Source organism: Tachypleus tridentatus, chromosome 13 (genome assembly GCF_004210375.1).
Source record: "Tachypleus tridentatus isolate NWPU-2018 chromosome 13, ASM421037v1, whole genome shotgun sequence".
In the NCBI taxonomy this organism is placed as follows: Eukaryota; Metazoa; Arthropoda; class Merostomata; order Xiphosura; family Limulidae; genus Tachypleus; species Tachypleus tridentatus.
The window spans coordinates 135,108,611-135,126,326 of record NC_134837.1 but is presented as its reverse complement, the minus strand read 5'-3'; the positions used below and the strand labels follow the sequence as shown (position 1 = coordinate 135,126,326).

At 33.5% G+C, this 17,716-nt stretch overlaps 1 protein-coding gene across 2 annotated transcripts in view; it reads left to right on the top strand.

The window, feature by feature from the left end:
- The first annotated feature begins 13,601 nt into the window (after positions 1 to 13,601).
- The window catches only part of LOC143237109 (frizzled-5-like), an 81,909-nt gene continuing 77,794 nt past the window's right edge, over positions 13,602 to 17,716 (top strand). For both annotated transcript variants that reach the window (XM_076475990.1, XM_076475986.1), the window contains exon 1: positions 13,602 to 13,727. The gene's annotated coding sequence lies outside the window, so the exon portion shown is untranslated. The remainder of the gene's footprint in view (positions 13,728 to 17,716) is intronic.

Sequence of the window (17,716 nt, the reverse complement as noted above, 5' to 3'; positions counted from 1 at the left end):
TACTAAAAATGTAATGTTTTCTATATTTGTGAGTAATTGTATGTTAGAGAAATAAATTTGAGACTAAGAGTTAACTTATATCCAGAAAATAGACTCCCTCCAGTGAGGAAACATTTGGTTTTTGTAATAATAATTTTTAATAGATTAAATGAACCTTTTGTTTTTCAAGTGTAGTGAATTTGTGATTATGATAAAAAAGAAAGAGTAAAACTTTATTGACTGTTTTAACGCTTGGAGTTTTAATTGAAACCGTTAGGAGGTAAATGTTTAATAAATGGGTGTCCGGAGATTTTCTTGCATTTTAGACGAACATTAAATATAACGTAGGTAACTCCAGTAGGAAGGGGTCTTCATAATACCTGACCTTTCCAGATCGCACAGACAGGACCAAAAATTAACTAATCGAGAAGCGTGACATTAAAGTTATTCAGGACAAAGTAAGTAAAGGATTTGTATTAAAAAAAACAAAAAACTCCCACAGTCTTCGCTCATTGATAAGTTTGAATGCTTACAACGTTAAAAAATTGGTTTTTGATACTTGTGATAAACACAGGACAGTTATCTCCTTGTGTAGCTTTGTGCTTAACAGGAAAACAAACAAACAGAAATGATATCTCTACTCTGTAGGATTTGTGTATTGTATTATAATGATTATAAAATAATATCTTTAGTCTGTAGGATTTGTACATTATAATGATTTTAGGGTTAGTTTTAATGATTTGTTGATTAGGTTTCGATTTGAAACGGTTGTAATAAGATAATTTATTTTGTATCCTGAGTTTTCTAAGTTAAAAATAAAAAATGATATATTTTACATACATCTTAAACTTAATTTATTACTTTCAAAAAGTGTAATTGGTTTCTATAATCTTCATACGAAACTGGTTTTATAAAGAACAGATTAGTAGAGAGGAAAGGATTCGGGCTTTTTTATGTATAAAGCATGTGTTTTCTCATCAATTTGTTTGTGAAGAAAAAATTAAAACTGGACATAAAGTTCGAACAATAACGGGTTCGGTTAAAAGTATATGCAATTGGTTCTCAGACTTTAGTAACTCGGCGACCCCTTTTAATTTTGAATGTTTTTTTTTTATTTTGAGAATTGAACCTGTGTACATGAAAAGCTGTATTTTCAAATTAAATGCTTTAATCCATATAGATTTAATTTTATGAAAAATACGTTTGTATTCTATAAACTGTATTTTCTAAAAGTATTTTTTATGAAATTTCGGATATGACTCATAGCATCTCTGTAGCGCCCCCTCGAAACCCAGTTTAGCAATCACTGGTCTAGCTTTTGTAAGTCTCCCAATGGGACAACGGTAAGCCTACGGACTTACAACACTAGAATTCGATTCGCCGCAGTGGATATAGCGGATATCCTGATGTGACCTTGCTCTAAAACAAACAATTGTTTTATAATTACAGTTGCATATAAATTGAAAATATACAAGGTTTTAGTTTCGTTTGCTGAAACTTCAATGACGGAATTTGGTGAGCAAACGGAAAGAGATAAATTAATACTAAGAATTCTAAAAAAATATCAAGCGAGAAGTGGAAATTCATCCTTTTGGTATCATTGATTGAATAGAAACGTGTTCGTAAGGGATGTGAACAAGTTTCAAGGCTGTAATCCGAAAACAAATGTATCATTTGTTCGTGATATAAAACATCAACTGAATTATTTATTGGACAATACAGTGTTCGAATAAACCGGTTTAAAATTTTTGAGATTTTTTTATTGAATATTTTAGTACACTGATTCTACTTTTAGGTACAACCAGAAGAAAGCTGGATTTTGCTTGCATCACAGCGAACTCAGAGATGCTATTACAAGATTCTCATGAATCTAAAACTCATGCTCATCCATAAACTTTATTGACATTGTATGTTGCTATTGTGACATCACATTAACTCTACTGACATTATGTGTTATGGAGACGTAATATTAACTATACTAAAATGATGTATTGTTGGCGACATTGCATTATTTAACACATGTTGAACTTCTTGTTATTGTGAAATCACATCAGCTACTACGTAATGAGATTGTTATTATGAGAACCTCATATTATTTAATGCGTTTATAACTTGTTATGGTGACATCACTTTAGTTACTAAATGTGATTTTGTTGTTATGGTGATAGCACATTTAAGTAATACGAATTAAGGATTTCTGACAATTACAATTTTGAGTAATCAAAATTTAACTTTTCATTTCTTCTCGAACTGTGAGCTTGTTTTTTTTTACCGTTGACTTAATTTCTTCAGTCGAACAGTCCATTATGCTTTCTGTCTTTTCTGATTTCTTCTTCACATAATACGCAAGGATTTCAGCTTTTCTTCTGAACTGCTAGCCATCTATATTTCAATTAAGTGATAAACGAAGTGTTACAAGTAACTCCCTCTATAATATTCTTTTAAGACATAATATTAAATTCCCAGCATAACTTCGTTGTGGAAGAGTCAGTGACATTAATGTACCTACTTTATCAATTTCTGTGCCTTTACTAAAATGCGTTTGTTCGGATGGTCGGTGACTGCCAATCGCATTGTTCTGAAGCTTTGCTAGCACATTTTTATCAGTTCATGCGTCAGTGAATAATTACAAAGATTTTGCGACTTGTGAAACTGTTGAAATGGTTACTCAACAGTACGAACTGTGTTCGTACATCATATGTTTCATTAAGCGTCTACAACAAATAAAACTGAATTTAGTTTTCTATTTTGGCAGCAAACCTTTATATCCTGTGGTTGTTTTTCCTTCTTTGATGTTTATTAACTTAGATATTGCATTAATGTTGCTAGATTTGTACCTGTAAAAAACAAGGTCTCTTCGACTCTTCCTTCTACAGGGAATCTTTGGGTTCTTTAGTACTAAATAGTATTAAAAGTTCTCATGGCTACCACGAAAAGACTAATAACAGATTGTTTCTGTGACAACCGAAAATAGTGTTGTACATTTCTATGGTTATCATAATAGTAATAGTAAACGATTGTTTTTTTTTTGTATTATCTCGAAATAATATTGAGAGTTTCTATGATTATCATGAAAACAGTATTTAATTTTTTCTGTGATAACCGAAACAAATTTTGAACGCTTTTCTAGTAACTATAAATAGAAGATTGTTAGGAAGTTCAACGGTTACCTGAAATAGACTAGTTAGTGTCTGAAGATTAACATTAATAGACTTTAGTCTTATGGTACAGGATTTAACATAGGTGATACATACGTTTTATATATATATAGACATACACGATCAATAGAAAAACAACAACAAAGATACTGTGGACATTGTTTACTCAAACAAAGAACATCTATTTTGGCTCTATATTATTACCTAGAATTATATTGGGTAGAGTTAAAATAGGGATTTGTAGCTTGAGTAAGTAATGTCTACAATATATCTAGCTTTATTTACTTACTTTTTTACGATCTCCATCTGCAGGTTTTTAAATTCTCAATCTCTTATTTATCTTGTTTTCTTCGATTTTCTATGCTGTACTCTGGGCAAAGGATTACTTTCTATGGCAGCTAACTTTATACATTGTAATGATAATAAATATAACTGCTAGAGTGTGTTTGTTTTTTATAGCAAAGCCACATCGAGTTATCTGCTGAGCCCACTGAGCTGAGAGGAATCGAACCTCTGATTTTAGCGTTGTAAATTCGCATACTTACCGCTGTACTAGCGGGAAGCAACGAGTAAAGAGCTGATACGGTTCATGATGATTTACTGTAGCTATTGGGTACTTGATCGTATTAGTTCGAGATATAAAATGCTAAGCTGCAATGACAAAATGTCATGAAGATTTGTTTGAGAATATATTGCGCATTTATAGTTTCTCTGTAACTAAATTATCTCTATTTATATATATATATATAATACATATGGGCAAATATATATGTCTAGATTAAGACATAACATCCACTAAACGGGTGAAAATTTTACCATCAGAAAAGCACACTTTTCAAATAAAACATATACGTCTAAAACATCACTTTAAATAAGCTACTTTCGTGTATTTTAAAGTAACTATTATAGGAATGTGTAATAAAGTTTAATATTATATGCATTGTTTTCCTCTTACACTTTCGCCTTCCGCTAGTACAGCGGTATGTCTTCGGACTTACAACGCTAAAATCAGTGGTTCGATTTCCCTTGGTGGGCTTAGCAGATAGTCCGATGCGGCTTTGTTATAAGAAAACACACACTCTTACACCTTCACTATTTACATAATTTAGGGGTTGCTTCCGAAATATAGTGATTGTATAGTGTAGAAAGCATTGAGTATTTACCTGTTACAGTAATCTGTTATTGGTTGATAACTTATGTTTGAAATGAATCTTTGTTGTTTGGGATGCTTTTTGCCGAAACGTTTTATTAGGGTTTTACAGAATTCTTTGCGATTGTTCTTCCTATTAGGAGCCACTTTCGTAGTTCATAATATTAAAACCAGTTTGTTTCGGGTTTTGAGCTAGGTTTCTTGTGGTTCGAAACACTGTGAGAATTCAATATGTTGTGACACACAAAGTTAGATAGATGCAAACTGCTAAAGAGTAGGAAGAAAACAAGTGAGGATTTTTGGAACTTCTAGGTGAGGACTGGAAACTGAGTACGTGTGGTCTTATTAGGTGAGAAGGTAGGAAATCAATTATGTAAATTTTCAATTTGTAACTTTGGTTGAAGTTATTCTCTTAATACTTCTTCCAGCAGCTGCCCGATTCTCACAATTTACTTCAGATGTAAACCTTACTTGCAAAATATTTCCACACGTTCACGTGACTGCTTTCCCCTTTCTCCACGGCCCGGCATGGCCAGGTGGTTAAGGCACTTGACTCATAATCTGAGGGTCGTTGGTTCGAATCTCCATCACACCAAACACGCTCGCCCTTTTTCAGCGGTGGGGACGTTATAATATGACGGTTAATCCCACTATTCGTTGGTAAAAGAGTAGCCCAAGAGTTGGCGGTGGGTGGTGATGACTTGCTGCCTTCCCTCTAGTCTTACACTGTTAAATTAGGGACGGCTAGCACAGGTAGCCCTCGTATAGCTTTGCGCGAAATTCAAAAAAACAAACAAACAAACAAACATACTTTTCTCTAGAACGCTCTGTGTACATTGGTAAATAATAAAGCTCTGAGAAAGATCGTGTGTTATGCGCCTTTGTATTCTAACACAAAGAAGAGCATTACATATGGCATACTATATACATGAAACGCTATTCCTCAATTCAACACGTATTTGAAGTTAGAGGTAGAAAATACTTAACGAAGCATATGAATATTTTGCAGACACTTCTGGTTTAATATTCTTAAATAATAATCTAAATCTTATGCTTTCTAAATAATATAAATCTTAAGGTTCTTAAAGTACAGTCAAAGTTCTTAAAGAGCAATCAAACAATAGGAGCTCCATTTCCAATCAATCCCCAAGTGGGATTCTTATGTGGCATTACAGTTCATGTTATACATGAAACATTAGACAATATAACAGTTCATCCTATACATGACACATTAGATAATATTACAGTTTATCTTGTGCTTAAAACATTAGACAATGTTACAGTTTATGTTGTATATGAAACATTAGACAATGTTTGTGGTTTTGAATTTCGCGCAAAGCTACACGAGGGCTGTCTGCGCTAGCCATCCTTAATTTAGCAGTGTAAGATTAGAGGGAAGGCAGCTAGTCATCACCATCCACCGCCAATTCTTAGGATACTCTTTTACCAACGAATAGTTGGATTGACCGTAATATTATAATGCCCCCCATGGCTGAAAGGATGAGCATGTTTGGTGTGACTGGGATTCGAATCCGCAATCCTTGGATTATGAGTCGAGTGCTTTAACCACCTGGCCATGGCGGGCCTTTGACAATGTTACAGTTTATGTTGTACATAATACATTAAACAATATTACAGTTCATCTTGTTCATAAAACATTTGGCAATATTACAGTTTCTTTCGTGCATAAAACATTTGATAATATTACATTTCATGTTATATATGAAATATTAGACAATATTACAGTTATTTTTGTATATTAAATATTAGACAATACTACACTGTCTGCTGTTTATAAAACGCTGTTTATTTTTGTTACTTTTATACTTTCTGTAAAAATTGGCAAAAATGTTTTTGATTTGGTTATAAACGTTGGAGAATATTAAACTTTTGGCCGTGATAAAATGTTAAAAACCATCATGTTTTTATTAATCAACAAAATATCGATAGGAAAATATTTTTAACTATCTGTTTCTGTTTCTTTGTCGTTCTTCCCATGATATTCTTACATCTAGAAAATGTAAAAAAATATAGGTTGGCAATGGTAAGTTACAGACCGCAACAAACAAACTGGATTTCGATACCTGCAGAGGACAGAGCAAAGATAGGCCATTGTGTAGCTTTGTGCTTAATAGCAAGGAAATCAGGAAAAACAGCAAATGTAATATGCTTAATAAACACATTCTCATCAAAGAAGAAACATATATTTTTGGAATAGCCTACATACCTTCAAGGTGAACTAGTCTAGATATGAATGTGGAAGGTATGGCAAAAATCTACAAATTTCAAAAGATTATAAAACATATAAAAATAAAAAATATCCAAAGCCTCCTCCCCAAGGGTAAAGCAAATGTGTGTGTCTGTGTAGGGGGTCGACATAAGCATTCAGGCTCGTTAAGTGTTACAGTTTAAACTAACCGTTAGTGGTACGTTGTTTATTAATGCTAAGAATTTAACATTTTCGTACTTTCATGAGTTAGGTCTCGAACTGAGGCGCTTTTATTAGGTACAACAAGTCGAAGTTTAAAGTGATATAAAAGTACATAACATAATACTTTACTGAATGTATAACTCCAACTTCCACCACATGGTTAGATAGCATGTGGCGAACGAAGAGACTGCTCAGGTCCTTAACTTAAAGCCTCGGCACGCGTAGAGCTCTAATGAAATGCACAATCCAGACGAAGCTCGAGTTTTCAAAACATTGGACGATTTCTGTCAGCAATTTCGTTTATGAAGAAAAGGTCCAGAATTCTGGCAAGGGTTACAGCAAAGCTCCAAGGGTTTCGAGTTCTAAGCAGGAAGGGAGGGGTGATGATTGTAGTCCTACCAGACTCTTGACTAGATGTTGACTATAGTCTCCACCTCCTCTAGTGTTGAAATGAACAGCTAACAAGGACATGTTGAAATAAATGTGTGTAGCTTCATCTCAAATTCAAGCGTCAGGGTTACAAAAACCATGTAAAATTAAGGCGAATCAAGGTTTAACACAAATCAGCCGGGAATTAAAAAGAAAATCCAGTTTTTTCTTAAAACTTTCAGATAATTTTGGAGCTAGTTTTTGCAGTATTTTTTATCAGTACCGAATGCTGTTTTCAGTTCCTTTGATATGGTGACACTTAAACACTGGAACATAATGGTACAACCCCTTTCACGTTTCAATGACATTACAAGTTGCAGGCTTCGCTGGGTATAAAACTATTTAAGTTTAAAATAGCTAAGAAGTGATAACCTTAAATGTGTTTATAACGTTTCACATAAGTACTTTGCAACGTAATGTTACCTTATTCGCTCTCACTTTTGTTTCCCAGTGGCACAGCAGTATATTTGCAAACTCATATCGCTAGAAATTGGTTTCGATACTCGTGGTGGACAGAGCACAGATAACCCATTGTGTAGCTTTGTTCTTAATTTCAAACAATTAATCAATCAATGCTCTCGCTTAAAAAAAACATTTATTTTTGACATTGCTGTTAATTCGATGTGGTCTGATTTTAGGAGCTCGATAGTTAACTTTTTTAAAAATAAAAAACGTCGTCAGATGTTTTGTTTCGTTAAAACAGGTGCGGGTAGAAACATGTAGAACACAACTAATCATACCTGCAGACTTACATCACCATACACCAGGTTTCGATTCCTGTTGTGGCTTTGTACTTAATTACAAGAAAAACAGGGCCTGTGTAAGCGTAATTTAGCTCTAACGAAACGTTGTCACCCGTTAAAGGGTTCGTTAGTTGACAGTCTGTTAAACAGACAAGTGTATTCAATATATGACATGGCCAAGTGCGTAAGGCGTGCGACTCGTAATCCGAGGGTCGCGGGTTCGCGCTAAACATGCTCGCCCTCCCAGCCGTGGGGGTGTATAATGTGACGGTCAATCCCACTATTCGTTGGTAAACGAGTATCCCAAGAGTTGGCAGTGGGTGGTGATGACTAGCTGCCTTCCCTCTAGTCTTACACTGCTAAATTAGGGACGACTAGCACAGATAGCCCTCGAGTAGCTTTGTGCGAAATTCCAAAACAAACAAACAAACAAACAATATATGAAATCAGCCGTCCTGGTTATTTTAACACTCCATGTAAGATCGTTGAAACTGAAATCAAGCACAAGTATGTTAAAACACGCAGGATAATCTTCAGACGATATAGTAGTGGTGGAACAATTAGAATACGCTGTTTTCCAAGAGTTTTTCAGTTCGCAAATAAGGAATTAGAATTCTTAACCTAAAGAGCACGTTATGCGCAGCGGGTTAAATGACCAGGACAAAGGCTTCTCAGTGTCAGATAGTATTGTCCTTATTATTGAATTACTGACTGGGGGGAGGGCAGCTAGTTGGCAGTACCTAGAAGGCTTTCCCTGATTGAGTGATTTCTTTAAAGTTCCCAGAACTGAAAGTGTCGATTATGTTCAGCGGGATCACGTCTCGAATCTAGGGCTTCACAATAGGAAGTCTAACACGTTAACAGCTAGACCTAGCATGATTTAGATTTACCAGGTTTAACTTTTTATGCGCTCTTTGTCCCAAATGTTAACTGACTGCCACCCAATCTCTAAGGCAAATAAGGTAATGTTTTATGTTCTATCGTGGTTCTCAATCAATTCACTAGGCTGTATGTAACGGTCTTGTTGTCTTGTCTTGTTGGTCAAAGGCACGTTATACCATTTCTTTGTTGCTAAAGTTTTAAGTTATCTAACTTGTTTAGATAACCGTCTCTATCATCGTTTATCCAAATTAACGACAGCATTTCTTCATTGACTATGGTATGAGATTTCGAATCTGATATGAGAAGGTATTTCATATTGGAAACTATCAGCATAAAAAAGAGCAAAACCCGAGATATAAAACCTAAATTAGGTAGCTTCAAACTTTAAACCTTTATGAATTCAAAGACTCAAGTATAACCACCATACCTAAAGACATAAACGTTCTCTATACTACTCGCTTGGAGTAGCTCGAAAATGCAGTACAAAGTTATTCGTGGTGTTAGATTTGGTCATATATGTTTCGTGTTTGAAACTGTTGTAACGTTTTCGCACTTAAAGCTTGTAAATTACTCTATTACAAACGTAAGTAAATAATTTTAAAACTCTATACGGTTATATAGGCCAGGCTTTATTATGCGCCCAATTTGATGTAATTAGTGTTCCAGGGCAAATTTCTGTAAGTACATACCTTACATAAAATATATAATAAATTCTAAATGATAGACGTTTATTTGTTTGATTTTCGCACAAAGCTACACGAGGGCTATCTGCGCTAGCCGTCCCTCATTTAGCAGTGTAAGACTAGAGGGAAGTCATCACCACCCATTGCCATTGTTATTGCCTGTAACACTGCTGAAAGGGCAAGCATGTTTGGGCTCGACGGGGATTCGAACCCAAGACTCTCAGATTACGAGTTGAGTGCATTAACAACTTGGCCATGCCGGGCCGCAACTTTTTTAGTAAATAAAAAGATTAGAGTCTAAAATAAATCCGGAAGGTATATAATTTAATTTAATCGTACCATACAGGGTATCAGAAGTTATTTTGGGTATGTCCATTTGGAGCTTGTAATAAAATTAATTTTTAAGCACTTAATATCCTTTACGCATACATCTAGTGTAGACACTCGAATTATGTCATTTTGTTATATCTAGTGTAGACACTCGAATTATGTCATTTTGTTATATCTAGTGTAGACACTCAAATTATGCCATTTTATTATATCTAGTGTAGACACTCAAATTATGTCATTTTATTATATCTAGTGTAGACACTCAAATTATGCCATTTTATTATATCTAGTGTAGACACTTGAATTATGTCATTTTATTATATCTAGTGTAGACACTTGAATTATGTCATTTTATTATATCTAGTGTAGACACTCAAATTATGTCATTTTATTATATCTAGTGTAGACACTTGAATTATGTCATTTTATTATATCTAGTGTAGACACTCAAATTATGTCATTTTATTATATCTAGTGTAGACACTTGAATTATGTCATTTTATTATATCTAGTGTAGACACTCAAATTATGCCATTTTATTATATCTAGTGTAGACACTTGAATTATGTCATTTTATTATATCTAGTGTAGACACTCAAATTATGTCATTTTATTATATCTAGTGTAGACACTTGAATTATGTCATTTTATTATATCTAGTGTAGACACTTGAATTATGTCATTTTATTATATCTAGTGTAGACACTCAAATTATGTCATTTTGTTATATCTAGTGTAGACACTCAAATTATGTCATTTTATTATATCTAGTGTAGACACTCAAATTATGTCATTTTATTATATCTAGTGTAGACACTCAAATTATGCCATTTTATTATATCTAGTGTAGACACTTGAATTATGTCATTTTATTATATCTAGTGTAGACACTCAAATTATGTCATTTTGTTATATCTAGTGTAGACACTCAAATTATGTCATTTTATTATATCTAGTGTAGACACTTGAATTATGTCATTTTATTATATCTAGTGTAGACACTCAAATTATGCCATTTTATTATATCTAGTGTAGACACTTGAATTATGTCATTTTATTATATCTAGTGTAGACACTCAAATTATGTCATTTTATTATATCTAGTGTAGACACTCAAATTATGTCATTTTGTTATATCTAGTGTAGACACTCAAATTATGTCATTTTATTATATCTAGTGTAGACACTTGAATTATGTCATTTTATTATATCTAGTGTAGACACTCAAATTATGCCATTTTATTATATCTAGTGTAGACACTTGAATTATGTCATTTTATTATATCTAGTGTAGACACTCAAATTATGTCATTTTATTATATCTAGTGTAGACACTCAAATTATGTCATTTTGTTATATCTAGTGTAGACACTCAAATTATGCCATTTTATTATATCTAGTGTAGACACTTGAATTATGTCATTTTATTATATCTAGTGTAGACACTCAAATTATGCCATTTTATTATATCTAGTGTAGACACTTGAATTATGTCATTTTATTATATCTAGTGTAGACACTCAAATTATGTCATTTTATTATATCTAGTGTAGACACTTGAATTATGTCATTTTATTATATCTAGTGTAGACACTCAAATTATGCCATTTTATTATATCTAGTGTAGACACTTGAATTATGTCATTTTATTATATCTAGTGTAGACACTCAAATTATGTCATTTTATTATATCTAGTGTAGACACTTGAATTATGTCATTTTATTATATCTAGTGTAGACACTCAAATTATGTCATTTTATTATATCTAGTGTAGACACTTGAATTATGTCATTTTATTATATCTAGTGTAGACACTCAAATTATGTCATTTTATTATATCTAGTGTAGACACTCAAATTATGTCATTTTGTTATATCTAGTGTAGACACTCAAATTATGTCATTTTATTATATCGTTATATACAACAGCCAAGAGGCTTGTTGTTATCAATAACTGGAGTAAGTAATAAAAATCACTGAACATGAAACTGCGTGAATTGCTTCACTTCCGTTGTGCTTCAGAGGAGAATTTATAGAGTGTATAGTGCTTTTCCACCATATTTAGTTTCTACCACATACTGATGGTTAGGGTTAGGGTGGATTAGTCACAAATCAAGTCATTTTCCCGCGAGAAAAGCTCTGAAAATAGGATTACATAACAGGTGTGCATGTTTTTAACTGTATAACTAACATTCATATGGTCTGAGTGGTGGTAGTTTTGGGTTTAAATGACTGACAAATTACAAAGATAAACCTTCTTAATGTAATCCCACATTTTGATAAAAGCTTATGTCTACGATCTGTGTAGGTAGTGTAATATAAGATAACTATTCTTATTAGCCTGCTACAGCTGGATTTACTGTAGAAATATAACGATCACATTAATTTGCTATTACATAGAAATGATATACATTTCGGTGTTGCGTTTCATAGTAATATTGTATTTTTAGAATGGATGATAAAGTCAGAAGCTGAAATATTAGCACAGAAAAAAGGCAGCAAGAGGGATAACCTTCCTTCAGATTGTTTATTTTTTTATCTGTTTATTCTGTGTACTATATAATCTGGTAAAGCATAAAATAGTAGCTATCTTCATCAAGGTGGAAATACACGACAGAATGTTGTTCGATGTTTGATACAAGGTTTTTAAGTAGTTATATTTTCAAAAAAGTGTTTAAATCATTCTTATGGAAAAAAATTTCAACATTTTCCAGTTGAAAAATTAACACTTACGAAAGCCTGGCCCATATAGTACTATATTGGTATATCTGGAGTTGATGGTTAGCTGGCCTTGTGCTGCTCATGGGTTACTCGTTTACCAACAAATATAACATATACATATATATATATATATATATTATAATATGATATAACAGAACATCATATAATATATAATATAATATAACATAATATAATGTATATACATATATATTCCATTGATTTATTTCGTTGTCGTGAGGAACATTTTGTTTCTCGGTGTTATTGTGTGTATTATCACTATGTTCGGCGACATAATAGAATAACAAAAAAACAAATATGTGCAAGATCTTACTTGTGACGTCACGGTGTGCAATATGCGTATTTATCAAAGTTTAGGACATTCTCACAGACTTAAACTTAGAGTTCCCCACATACACAAAATTGGACCTCTCACCAGACGTGAATGTGGGCGTCCTCAAAGACAGAACCTTGGACTTCTTCACCTATACAAACCTGGATATATCCACAGATATAACCTTAGACGTTTCACATGAAACTTTTTCCGTCTTTGATATTTATTTGTTTTCAGAATCGAAGCTGTTTAATCTATTGTAAATTACAGGAAATTATTCAGTGTTTACCTGAAGCTCTCCTTTTTTTCTGTGTAATGTTTACGTTTTTAGGCCTCATTTTGTCAACAAGTACTTGAAAAATAACCTATGGAAAAAAATGTTGGCATGAAGTAACTTATCTGTAAGAGAAATTTGCGTCATTTCAACGTAGGTTATTGAGCTCATTCTACAACATGGAGTTTTTTAAACAAATCTATACAGGTAACATAGAGAAGTGGATGTACCAGATGGAGCTGAAACATGAGAGAGCTTGGAGAATAGAAAAATGTAATTATGTCTGCATTTTTCATAAAATAATCCATGTTGTCCCTTAACTCCCCCAGTTCAAGAAATCAGTTCAGTTAATTTAGAATTTTAATTATAAGATATATTTTCCCTCCGGTATATCAAGGTTTACGTAAATTTCAATAAACAATTTTCTTTGATAATTAGCTTATTCTATATTTGCATAATTATTTTATTTTTTTTACAGGAGTCACGTGATCTACTAAGCTTGTGATTGGTCTTGTACATCGCCTCGAGTTACTAATGAGCAGAAAATTAACTGAAGATGTCAACATGCCTGTTTAGTTAAAAAAGAACAATCTAATAGCAGTGCGAGACGGACAAGGTATGTATTTGATTACCAGGATTTTTAAATTTGGAATTTCGAAGGTAGATGTTTTAAAAGGATAAAACAGTCTTTATGCAAATGTGTTACCTGTTTGTAAACACTCATATTTTTGGTCACTAAATCTGTTTTACTTGGTTACCACCAACAGTTATATTTCAAAAGGAACTAAATGACTACGTAAACAGTAATTTGTTACTCGAGTTCAGTGGTTTGACGTAAATGACTATAGTAGTCGAACTTATAATCAGTGGTTGCTTTCCCACCAATCGATTTCTGCCGTGCACATGCCACATATACTTCATAATGCATCACGCTGCAGCATCTATTTCATTACGCTACTAATATTTACTCTGAAATTCAGAGAACAAAGGTTCCGAAAGTGTGAAGTTACAAAGTTACGCTACTCTGGCAGAGGAAGGATGGAAAACCCTAGATAGAGTTGTTATGTTTGCTCATATGTGAAATCCATTTTGATAGATTGATTGTCTAGTCTGCAAACACGTGTTTGAACACAAAAATCGCTATATATATTTCAATACAACACGTTCAACTAATATTGGTTGTGGAGGTAGAGATGTTCGAATCACATCTCTAAAATTTAACAAATTTCACAACAAACTTGGAAAATCGGACATCACTTCAAGTATAATTAAAAAAATCTCAAACGTGACTCAAAGGTAGAAAACCAGAGGTTTCACATCTGATCAGCAAAATCTGATAAATTTTCAAAATACAAAGAAGCCTAAGCACAAGTAGTTTTTGTTGCAGAAGGGATGGAGGAAAAAATGGAAGAGGGGAAGAAGACAATGAACGAATTGACGTAATTGTACATTAGTAAGTAATCAAATTCATCATTCAGTTTGTAAAATTAAATAATTACCTTGTGTATAGTGGATATCCTGGCTAGTTGTTTATAAAATAGTCTTCTTTTGATATAACTACGTACAGTGCAACACCAAAATAATATAAATTTATTTGGCCACATAATCTCACAAGGTTTCATGAAAAGGATCAGATCAAAGTGCGTATCGCAGTATGAACGTTGCTTAGTGACTACCGGACAACTTTAACGTCTTCTTCTACACCAGTGGTTTATTTGAAATATATCTTGGAAAGATATTGAGGCTGACAGTTTCTTTTCGTTACAACCTAGGAAACAAATGAACACGAAAAAAACAGACAGACATACACCAAAAGATATCTTCAATATAATTTAGAAATAAACAAACATGTAAAAAGGTTCGTATTCAATGCAGTAACGTAAGAAATATCTATATACTAGTTTAATTAACCATATGGCCATGCTCAGATTTCAAAAGTTTCAATAGCTTTAAATGACGATTTAGATGTACAATGACAGGCCATACGGTTATTCCAACAATGAAAATACCCACGTTTTGCTCTGTTAACATTAGTGTACGAACTTTCTGCCATATACAAGTAGTATTGTTAAAGATGGCGTATCAGCGTTCTGTATCATAAACACGCTGCATTTTCAAGTTGTCATAACAACGCCCTGTGTCATAAGAACGTTACATTGTTAAAGTTACCGTTACGACATTTTGCGTCATAAGCACCTGGCATTGTTAAGTTTGTCGTAACATTTTGTGTAATAAGCTTGCTTCATTATTAAAGCAGGTGTACTAGTATTGTGTAAACCTTGCAGTTAAAGATGTCAGATAGCTGAAGGTTGTGGTGACGACCTTAACCTGAACCTTCTGAGGGGTCAATATAAACTTTTTAATTTGATGATATTGTTTTCACCTCTTTTTATGAGTAAAAAAAAAGCCTCATATTTTAAAGCTAGAGAATGTGTATCGTTCTCTTTTGTATCATATTATAACTCTTAAATTCACCACAAGTTAGCTAAAGTTCCACATATTATAGTTACCAGACGTTAAACTTTCCACATATTATACTTACCAGACGTTAAACTTTCCACATATTATACTTACCAGACGTTAAACTTTCCACAAATTAGTTATACTTACTAGAAGCTATTTAATATTTCCACAAATTAGTTGCACTTACCAGAGATTAGATGAACTTCTAGAAATCACATTTTCCCATAACCACTGAAACTCGCCATAAACTACTCGCACACATTCATCATAAAATCAAAGTTCTCTGTGAATCCCCAAGCTTTTTAATCTCTATTATGGATAGCGAACGAAAGGTCGTTCACATCGTATGGTGCAAAACAATCGGAAGAACATAAGCTTCAAACCCCATTTAAGATTTAGTTGCATCACACCTCGTTTCGGGGACTTTTCTCCATTTTCTAAATCACCATCGACTAACCTGATTACGAAGGTCATTGACATGTATCATGACTCTGGCTTTTATAAGAAAATAATCACTCACTCTCTGGCTTACATTAACGATCTACTGTGTCTGTTGAGTTATTGTGAAGATTAAACCACATACATGATATAAGATACATGAATTATTGTATTATAGTGTCTTAGAAACGGATCGAATACAATAAAAGGAGTTAGAAACACACCGAGTACAATAGTGTGCTATAAATACATTGACCTCAATACATTGTGTTAAAAACACCAAATATAATACAGTGTGCTGGAAACACACCAACTACAGTATAGTATGCTAGAAACACACCGACCTCAATACATTTTGTGTTAGAAATAGGGATATACTGAGTACAGTACAGTGTGCTAGAAACTCACCGTTTACCATACAGTACGTTAGAAACACCCAATACGATACATTGCGCTAGAAACACATCTGCCATAATATAATATGTTAAAAACACACCCTTTATTATACAGTATGTTAGAAGTAGAAACATACCGGCTATGTTACACTACATACACAGGAACCACTCCAGAAGTTTACCTTGCTGATACATTCAAGCTACTTCAGTTTGAATACCATAACAACAACCAAGTCATTAAGACCCAGGTGTGACAAACTGAAAATCAGGTCCAGTTATGAAACAGTCGAGTTTTGATGGGTGGCAAAGGTATAAGAAAATCGTCATGTTTCGTATTTCTCTACTGTAAAGCCTACCATTACGACTTAACACGAACAGGGCAACTTGAAACAATATAAACTGCATTTGATAATGATGACTAGAGATTGGATTGGTGCTATATTATTATACTATGGACAATATTTTAAAACTGTCAGACTTTGGCAAAGAGATTATCGAGTCCTTTGACACGCGCAAGGCCTAATTTAAGGAAATGATCCGAGTGTTAGCTTACAGGAAAGCACTTTTGTTTGGAGTTTATGTAAATAAAGTTATCTAGGATATCAACAGTAAAGAAGCTCACTGTGAACCGAGTGTGTAAATATTTGTGTTTATAATAAAGTCTATATGGTTATTTGTTGTCATCCATACTTTTGAATTGCGGACCAATATCAAGACAACCAATCAGCAACACTCTTTCATCCATCATACAAACTAAAGAGGGATTGCCACTTTTATAACGTATTTACAGCTTCAAGAGCAGTGAGTATTTTGTGGTATCGCACTTATTCGAACCAGGGTCGTCAGTTCCACCATCCTCGTCGCACCAAACATGCTCGCCTTTTTAGCCGTGGGGGTGTTATAATGTACGGTCAATCCCACTATTCGTTGGTAAAAGAGCATCCCAAGAGTTGGCAGTGGGTGATGATGACTACCTTCCTTCCCTCCAGTCTTACACTGCTAAAATAGGGACGGCTAGCGCAGATAGCCTTCGTGTAACTTTGCGAGAAATTCAAAACAAACCAGTTCCATCAACCTGCGAAGATAAAATTCCTTGGATAATTTCATAAAGAAAACACAACGAATACATATACTTTATATGTATAAACACACACACACACACAAAGGTAATGATACTGCCTAACTTGTATCCCATGTAACCAAACTAACTGCCACCTTTTTTTGTGAATTATTATTATTAAACTAGTGTACAGCATGTCAAAGATTACAGGACAAATAATACCACCCTCATCCCCACCCTATAGTATAT